We start from the raw sequence: 9,349 nt of genomic DNA on the forward strand, positions 1-9,349 counted from the left end.
ATAATGTCAAACACCCCTCTCCACTCTCTTTGAAAGTTATTTCAAACATAAAGATAATGAAATATGTTGCCTGTCACTTGTAAATTGTGTGCTGAAAGTCTAAAGAGATAATTTAAAGATTCCCAGGTAGAACAACACACTTGCTTTATTTTATTTGTCAAGGAAATATGTTAGTTAGGAACTTTCTGCTCTGGAAGTTAGAAACCCCCACGCTCAAAAAAAGGATCAGACATTGTTATCTGAATGTCTTCGTGGGTCACAATTCTTGAATTGTAGAAGTCTTTTATACATGTAATAGGAGTGAACAGGGAGGTATTGAGGTAACATTTCCATAGAATTTAGGTTTCTTTGCTGGTTTTGTTATGGTGGTGTAGCACAGTGGTTACAAGCATGAATGTTGTTGCTGTCTGTCGTTTAGTTGCTAAGTCGTGTCTGACTCTTTTGTGACTCCGTGGACTGTAGCCCACCAGACTCCTCTATTCATGGGATTACCCAGGCAAGATTATTGGAATGGGCTGCCATTTCCTTCTCCAAGGCATCTTCGTGACCTAGAGATCAACCTGTGTCTCTTGCATTGGCAGGCAGATTCTTTACCACTGAACCACCAGAGAAGTCCACAAGCGTGAATATCCAACCTTTAAAAAAACAAAAACCTTTTATTTCCAATATTCTGGGAGGTGGGTCATAGAGGATCTTGCTGTTGAAACTTAAAAGCTTTTGCACTACAAAGGAAACTATAAGTAAGGTGAAAAGACAGCCCTCAGATTGGGAGAAAATAATAGCAAATGAAGAAACAGACAAAGGATTAATCTCAAAAATATACAAGCAACTCCTGCAGCTCAATTCCAGAAAAATAAATGACCCAATCAAAAAATGGGCCAAAGAACTAAACAGACATTTCTCCAAAGAAGACATACAGATGGATAACAAACACATGAAAAGATGCTCAACATCACTCATTATTAGAGAAATGCAAATCAAAACCACAATGAGGTACCATTACACGCCAGTCAGGATGGCTGCTATCCAAAAGTCTACAAGCAATAAATGCTGGAGAGGGTGTGGAGAAAAGGGAACCCTCTTACACTGTTGGTGGGAATGCAAACTAGTACAGCCGCTATGGAAAACAGTGTGGAGATTTCTTTTTTTTTTTTTTTTTTTTATTATTATTTTTTTTTCCCAGTGGGTTTTGTCATACATTGATATGAATCAGCCATGGATTTACATGTATTCCCAATCCCGATCCCCCCTCCCACCTCCCTCTCCACCCAGACTCTACTACAAAGCCACAGTCATCAAGACAGTATGGTACTGGCACAAAGACAGAAATATAGATCAATGGAACAGAATAGAAAGCCCAGAGATAAATCCACGAACCTATGGACACCTTATCTTTGACAAAGGAGGCAAGGATATACAATGGAAAAAAGACAACCTCTTTAACAAGTGGTGCTGGGAAAACTGGTCAACCACTTGTAAAAGAATGAAACTAGAACACTTTCTAACACCATACACAAAAATAAACTCAAAATGGATTAAAGATCTAAATGTAAGACCAGAAACTATAAAACTCCTAGAGGAGAACATAGGCAAAACACTCTCTGACATAAATCACAGCAAGATCCTCTATGACCCACCTCCCAGAATATTGGAAATAAAAGCAAAACTAAACAAATGGGACCTAATGAAACTTAAAAGCTTTTGCACTACAAAGGAAACTATAAGTAAGGAGATTTCTTAAAAAACTGGAAATAGAACTGCCATATGACCCAGCAATCCCACTTCTGGGCATACACACTGAGGAAACCAGATCTGAAAGAGACACGTGCACCCCAATGTTCATCGCAGCACTGTTTATAATAGCCAGGACATGGAAGCAACCTAGATGCCCATCAGCAGATGAATGGATAAGGAAGCTGTGGTACATATACACCATGGAATATTACTCAGCCATTAAAAAGAATTCATTTGAACCAGTCCTAATGAGATGGATGAAGCTGGAGCCCATTATACAGAGTGAAGTAAGCCAGAAAGATAAAGAACATTACAACATACTATCACATATATATGGAATTTAGAAAGGTGATAACGATAACCCTATATGCAAAACAGAAAAAGAGACACAGAAATACAGAACAGACTTTTGAACTTTGTGGGAGAAGGTGAGGGTGGGATATTTCAAAAGAACAGCATGTATACTATCTACGGTGAAACAGATCACCAGCCCAGGTGGGATGCATGAGACAAGTGCTCCGGCCTGGTGCACTGGGAAGACCCAGAGGAATCGGGTGGAGAGGGAGGTGGGAGGGGGGATCGGGATTGGGAATACATGTAAATCCATGGCTGATTCATATCAATGTATGACAAAACCCACTGGAAAAAAAAAATAATAATAATAAAAAAAAAAAACAAAAAAAAAACCTGGGATCAGATTTCCAACTCTATTACTCACTATATGCGAGACTTGAGAGAGTCACTTAACCCTCTGGAGTTTCCATTAGAAGAAACAATAATTATTACCTCATTGGTGTGTAAAGTGAATAAAATGTATATAACACTTTCATGGTATGTGGTGCATAATAATATTCAATAATGATAGCTATTATTGGGCTTCTCCGACAGCTCAGTAGGTAAAGAATCCACCTGCAATGTAGGAGAACCCAGTTCAATTCCTGGGTTGGGAAAAATCCCCTGGAGAACAGAAAGGCAATAATTACTTCCTTCATGTGTAAAGTGGATAAAATGTATATAACACATGCAAATGATTTTCATGGTATGTAGTGCATAGTAATATTCAATAATGATAACTATTATTATTATTATTGAATTCACTGGTAGCTACTATTGTTATCAGATATAGTCCTCTAAACACAATCTTCCAAATCTCTTTTCTGCTTATCTCTATCATTTATTACCTTAATCTCATAATTATATAATACTTCTCACATTCTATCACTCTTCCACTTTGATTCCTCACTAAATTTTGTGAAGAAGAGCTTATTACTTTGTTTAACTCTTCATTTCCATTTCCCCATGATATGTAAACTGCACATGGGCATATTTTGATCATCACTGGCCCCTCAAAACCCTACATGTATGTGTCACATAACACATGCTCAGTACACAGGAGTTAAATAGATGAATGCACTGCCCTGCTTTTTACATAGACAAGCAAACTGAGCAAAATAATTTAAAGATTGCTTAAAACCAAAGTCATTTCAGTGAGTAAGTGGAGGAGCTAAGATTTGAACACTGGTTATAATGAGAGCTCCCACTCATTTCCCAGCACCCAGCAGCCTTGTTGAACCTAGAGTCATATGTGGTAGAGCTCTAGAAACCTAGCTCAATTTTTTCTAACAATTTTTCAAAGCACACTTTCTCTCTACACTATCCTTAATGGAATATCAAAGGGGGAAACCAGTAAATCTCAGTTAGTGGAGTCCTTTTGTACACCGACCACTGACATTCAAGCAGTTAGGCAATTATTACTGCTGGAAATCCAAAAGTGCAACCTGCATGCTACCAGCAATTCCATCTCCAGTGAATTTACCACCAGGGACAATACAAAGGAAAGTAGTGAAATGGTAAAGTCAGTGTCTGGTGCTTAAATGTCACAATAACAGATTTCTACAGCTTAATTTTTATGGGGGGTGAAAGGAAATGTTCCTTGGGAAACAGTAGGGAACAGTTGGTAAGAAAGCCAATTTATGCTTGTATATTTTACTGTCATCAATAAAAGACATTGCCTTGATATGACTGACAAGGTATTTATTGTATACTTCTTTTAGATCGAGTTAATCTTCATTTTAACTGCTTTATCTCTGGATGATTATAATAATAGTAATAATGATTTCCCTGATGGTCCAGTGGCTAAGACTCCATGCTCCCAAAGCAGGGGGCCCAGGTTCAATCCCTGATCAAGGAACTAGATCCCACATGCTGCTACTAAAAGTTCTGTACACCGCAACTATGCCCTGGTGCAGCCAAGTAGATAAATTTTAAAAATAATAATGCATGTCTTACAGTGCTAAGACATGTTTCTTACTGCCAGTATGTGGATTACATTGTTTGATATTCACAACATCCCCACATAGCCAGAGAGAGGTATATTTCCCCCATTTTCCAGATGAGGTTATTGAAACAAAAGACGACAAGACTTCCTACAGATCGGAAAGACTGTGACTGAGCCAGGATGGGTCCATTTCCCAACCTGAAGCCCAGTGCTCCTTCTTACCTCCTCCAAGTCAAGTTCATACAAATAAGATTAGTAGTTCTGTTTAAATTTTGACTTGGTTCCAAGCCAGTTCTAATAATGTCAAACATTTGGTGTTCTTCAAAGAGTAAGGATACCAGACAGAATGCTGATTTTGCACTAGCTCTTTTTTATGCAGTAAATTCTACAGTTAATATCAGTAGACAGGTCACTTAATATCTTCCTCATGTTTATTTGGTAGTTTCAATATTTCTCACTTTTAATAAAATTTTATAGATTTTTAAAAGAAAAACACAATACTGTGAATACTTTGGGGTTAGTCTCCGAATCTGATTAGCATCCCCAAATGAATACTTAGACTTATTTCACAGCCCAGTCTTAATTGTATTTACCTTTTTCAGAGCCAGAGTGTCAAAATCACTCAAGTTGTTGATGTGTGGGGTCTGCTGTGCAATCACAATGGACCCGTGGGGCACTGTTGGTATGATCTGTCATTTATTAGGCAACTACAGCATTTTGACATTGACCAAACCATATAAAATAGTTCCAGATAAAAACAGGTTTTCTCTTATGGCTGTTTGTTACTTAAATTTAGGAGGGGGCTTCCTAAAGAAATATCTGGTTTGTCAAAGTCTCTATAATTTATAATCAAAAAGACAATATAATAGGCTTGTGAATTTTAAAATACCATATAAGCAATGTCTGTGAAATATAGTAAATAAGCCATCTTTCTGAGAAAGCAGAGTTCTATTTGGACCTCTTTGTTCCATTCAAAATAGGGCAACCAAGTGTTAACATAATGCTTCCCCATGTTACCACAACCCTTCCCTGTGTTACCAACACTTTAGCGAGGCACTACATGGGGAAACAAGATTAGAGTTAAAAGTCCTGGCCTGACAGAAATTGTAGTGTCACTGAGAAGAAAACGTTGAAACCCAGAGTGGACTCAGATGTGCTCAAGGGAGGATTCATTTGATGAAATGTCTAGAAAGCTGCTTTGTCCCTGGTCCCCCTGTCCTCTGACCCAACAAAATGTTTAGTATTTCACAGTGCTAAGCTGCTCTGTTGTCTGACTCTTTGTGACCCTATGAACTGGGGCCTGCCGGACTCCTCTGTCCATGAGACGCTCCAGGCAGGAATACTGGAGAGGGCTGCCATTTCCTCCTCCAGGGAATCTTTCTGACCCAGGAATCGAACTCGCATCTCTTATAGTCTCCCGCATTGGCAGGCAGGTTCTTTACCGCTAGTACCAGCTAGGGAGCCCACAGTACCTCCGGTTAATAAGTACTGCCTTCTTGCAACTTGTAATTCCCTTAAGGAAGCCAGTATAACCCAAAAGGAAGATCCTAGGTTTTAGGATTTGATAGCTCTAGGTTTAAATTCTACATTTTCCACTATACAGGGTAAGGAATATTGGGCAAGTTATTTAAACTCTCTGTGTTCAGGCTCCCACTTTAAAAAGTTGTTGCAAAGATATATATGGGAGAGTAGCATGCCTGATAAATGCAAACACAGGTCCCGACCGAATGTGTATTTCCTACTTTTAGCTATGACATTGTATTTCTGTATTCCCAAATATTTTTCACCCTATGTTTGTAGTTGCTGATTCTGGCATAAAGTGTAAAGACAAGAATGCCATTAGGCATCCAAAAGAGTTAAGTGGCAATTTTAACCCAAGGGAGAGACCCTAATTAGATTAATCTGCAGATCTGAATATAGGCCATTCTCGAGATGGTCAATTATTTTAAAAGAAGGTCTTCCTTTGCAGAAGGACAGAACCTTACCAGAAAACAAATTCCCTTTCATGTTGTGCTTAGCCAAGAGCAGATGTCTGGCAATATGAAAACGGAGCGGTTATTTTCACAAATGAGATCTTTCTTTCTGCAGGCAGCATTGCAAAGCTGACTCTGGCTCATCCACGGCTTAATGGTTACTATCAGTGCAGTGTTTTCAGCAGTGTTCCTACTGTTGCATTAAAAGACATTGTGACCTCTTTAAGTGCATGGAGGATCTTTTTCAACATGCAGTGTTAAGAGCTCAGAATTCATTGCTCTTTAACCCAAGGGGTTCTCAGCTCTACTCCTTTGGGAAGTCCAATAAGTTTCTACTAATAATTGTTTGCACATGTGTACCTGTGGCCGATTCATGTCAATGTATGGCAAAAACCACCACAATATTGTAAAGTAATTATCCTCAAATTAAAATAAATAAACTAAAAAAATACAGGAAAAATGCTCATGTGGAAAAAAAATAATTATTTGCATATTGGGAATTCCTTCTCCCATCTCTCTCTCTCTTTTAACCTCATAGCATTATTCTACTAATGTGAAACATATACTGAGCTTTCAGGCCATTTTCCTCCAATGTTTTATGTTAATATTTGGAAAAGGCTCCAGGTTAGCCATACCTACCTGTTCTTTATGGTAGTGAAGGATTATTTTACCTGGCATTGAATATATAGTCATTTCAGTACTTTAGTAGAATATGTTATTCAGTATTGTCTTTCTCATTATTTTTTCAATCCAGATTATCTAGTGTCTGGGCAGAATAAAGCAGTTCAAAGGGACCAGTTCTGACTCACAACCTAGGGTGTAGCTCAAACAAGTTCATCAACCTCCTCTTCATACATTGACTGACTGCTGGCTGACAAAAGGCAAAGTTCCCTTTTTTTGCTCTTTCCCTCATTGGGCCTAGTCTTTGTCACAGTTCAGTTTATTTAGAGAAGCAAAATAGCTCTGAAAGAGACCAACCTTGATAAAAGGAACCAGGTCATTTAGACCAAAAAGCTAAATAAATGTGAAGTAAAATCCAATTTTTACACTCTACCCATATTTTATTTCAGTTCTGGGCCCCTCAGTCTTGTACATTTGGACTAATAAGTACTTTAACCATTACAACTACAGATTCAATCCCAACTCTCCAATCTCCCACTGCCTTTTTTTCCTATTTCCATGTGTGAGTTGTGAAATGTTTAGATTTTTAAATATTTGCTGTGTTTCATCTTTAGAACACTGAAAAGAAAAACAGTGTAAGGAGCAGACCCTGAAGGTAGAGCTAATAAGTTCAAAAAGATGCCACCCCTGCCTAAAAATATCTTCCCTAAATTGCATAAAATGTTGACTTCATTTGTTATGCTGTCTGAAAGTCCAACATTCATTCATTCATTCAACAAATAATATTGGAAGCTTAGCATATGCCAAGTATATGTGAAGTATATGAAAGTATACGAAAGCTTCACATATGTGAAGTACTTATTCCTTCACAGATCAAATTATTTTGGATTAATAAACCTCTTTTTTAAAGATGCAAGTATTAGATTTAAAGCAGGGATAAACAACTTAAACAATTTCCAGCTGTCTAAATGCTGGTGTGAATTAATTCAATCAGAACACTTTCTGCTATCTCCAACTTAGATTAGTGAGTGGTGCAGATGTGAACTGTGGTTATGAAAAGGGGAGGTGAATCAGGAATGCAGAAAACTCTGAAAAGAAGGCTTGGCTTGGGACTTGAAAAACTAATAGTATACTGCGTATACTGGGTATATACTAGGTAAATACGTGCCTGAGCACAGGGAGACAGGAGAAATGTAACAAAAAAGAAAAAGGAGGAGGCTGAAGTATACCAAAGACAAACTGCTACTTAAACACTCTATCCAACTCAGTCTTTCTCTCTTTAGTCACTAAGTCATGTCCCACTCTTGCGACCCCATGGACTGTAGCCTGACAGGCTCCTCTGTCCATGGGATTCTCCAGGCAAGAATACTGGAGTGGGTTGCCATTTCCTTCTCTAGGGGATCTTTCCAACCCAGGAATCAAACCCCGGTCTCCTGCATTGCAGGCAGATTCCAACTCAGTCTAGGAAAGAGAAAAAAAAAACAAAACAAAACTCTTCTATCAATGCCATATGTCACTCTCTTCTTAGTATTCAGATTACAAGCTAGTGCTTGTAGAGCCATAATTGAGTTCCTCTAGGGCTAGCCTAGATACCTGATCATTGTTTAATTAAGAACAATTAATTAAATACTGTTTAATTAATTAAACAATTGATAATATTTACCTGTTCACTTTTCACTCAGTAGGCCTGTGAGGGTATCACGATAAGATCAAACTTCCCTGGTCATCCAGCGGTTAAGAATCTGCCTGCCAAAGCAGGGGGCACGGGTTCAAGGCGTGGTCAGGGAAGATTTCACATGTGGCGAGGCAACTAAACCCATGCACCCCAATGATTGAAGCCTGCAGACTCTAGAGCCCACACTCCGCAATGAGAGGCCACTGCAGTAAGTCCACACACCACAAATACATACTCCCCAGGCACCCCAACCAGAGAAAGCCTGCATGCAACAACAAGGTCCCAGTGCAGCCAAAAATTAATAAATAAACAATTAAAAAAAATTTTTAAAGATAAGATCTACAATCAAGGGCATAAAAAACAATTAGTTCACTTGTTACTTAGAGGCCTCTCTACTGATCACTCACCCTTAATTCATATGTGCAAGTCAATAATGCCTATCAGTGAAGGGTAATACATTCAAGTGTCTATTTATTCTGCTTTGTGAATATTTATTTGAGTAACAGGACTTTATTTTGGAAGTTTCACCTTAGATACCAAGATACCATAACAGATATATTACAAAGAAACTGCCAGGCCATGTGCAAAACTGAGAAAGAAATGGTTGAAAAGTAGTTACAGCATGCTTGAAAACCCTCATTCTCACCAAGGATGTAAAATGGTGACGTTTTTTGAAGACAAACTGAATTAGGATTTATGAGGAAGATCATTCTTCAGAGACAGCCATCAGTGTTCTGGGGGTGAGGATGGGAGAGATCCATTCCCCTCAGCTTAAGCTTGAAGAGAAGGGCTAAAATATGTGCTCTGGAATGTATCCCCAGGAGCTCAGGAGGCACAGTGGAGAGTTATCTGACATACGCCTAAGGAATCTAAAGCAAAGAGGCTCTGCTGTCAAACTGAGGTGGCAAGTGGTGAACGAGACCAATGTGGGCCACACCACTGTGGCTCCATCCCACTGTTTATGACAGCAAGGATGCGCCGGCTCTGACAAATGGAGCCTGTGAAAACATGACTAGAGAGGACAGTCTGGAGCGGCAAGGTAATGCCAACTGGGGCAGATGGATGAAG

This window comes from Dama dama, chromosome 20 (genome assembly GCF_033118175.1).
Source record: "Dama dama isolate Ldn47 chromosome 20, ASM3311817v1, whole genome shotgun sequence".
In the NCBI taxonomy this organism is placed as follows: domain Eukaryota; kingdom Metazoa; phylum Chordata; class Mammalia; order Artiodactyla; family Cervidae; genus Dama; species Dama dama.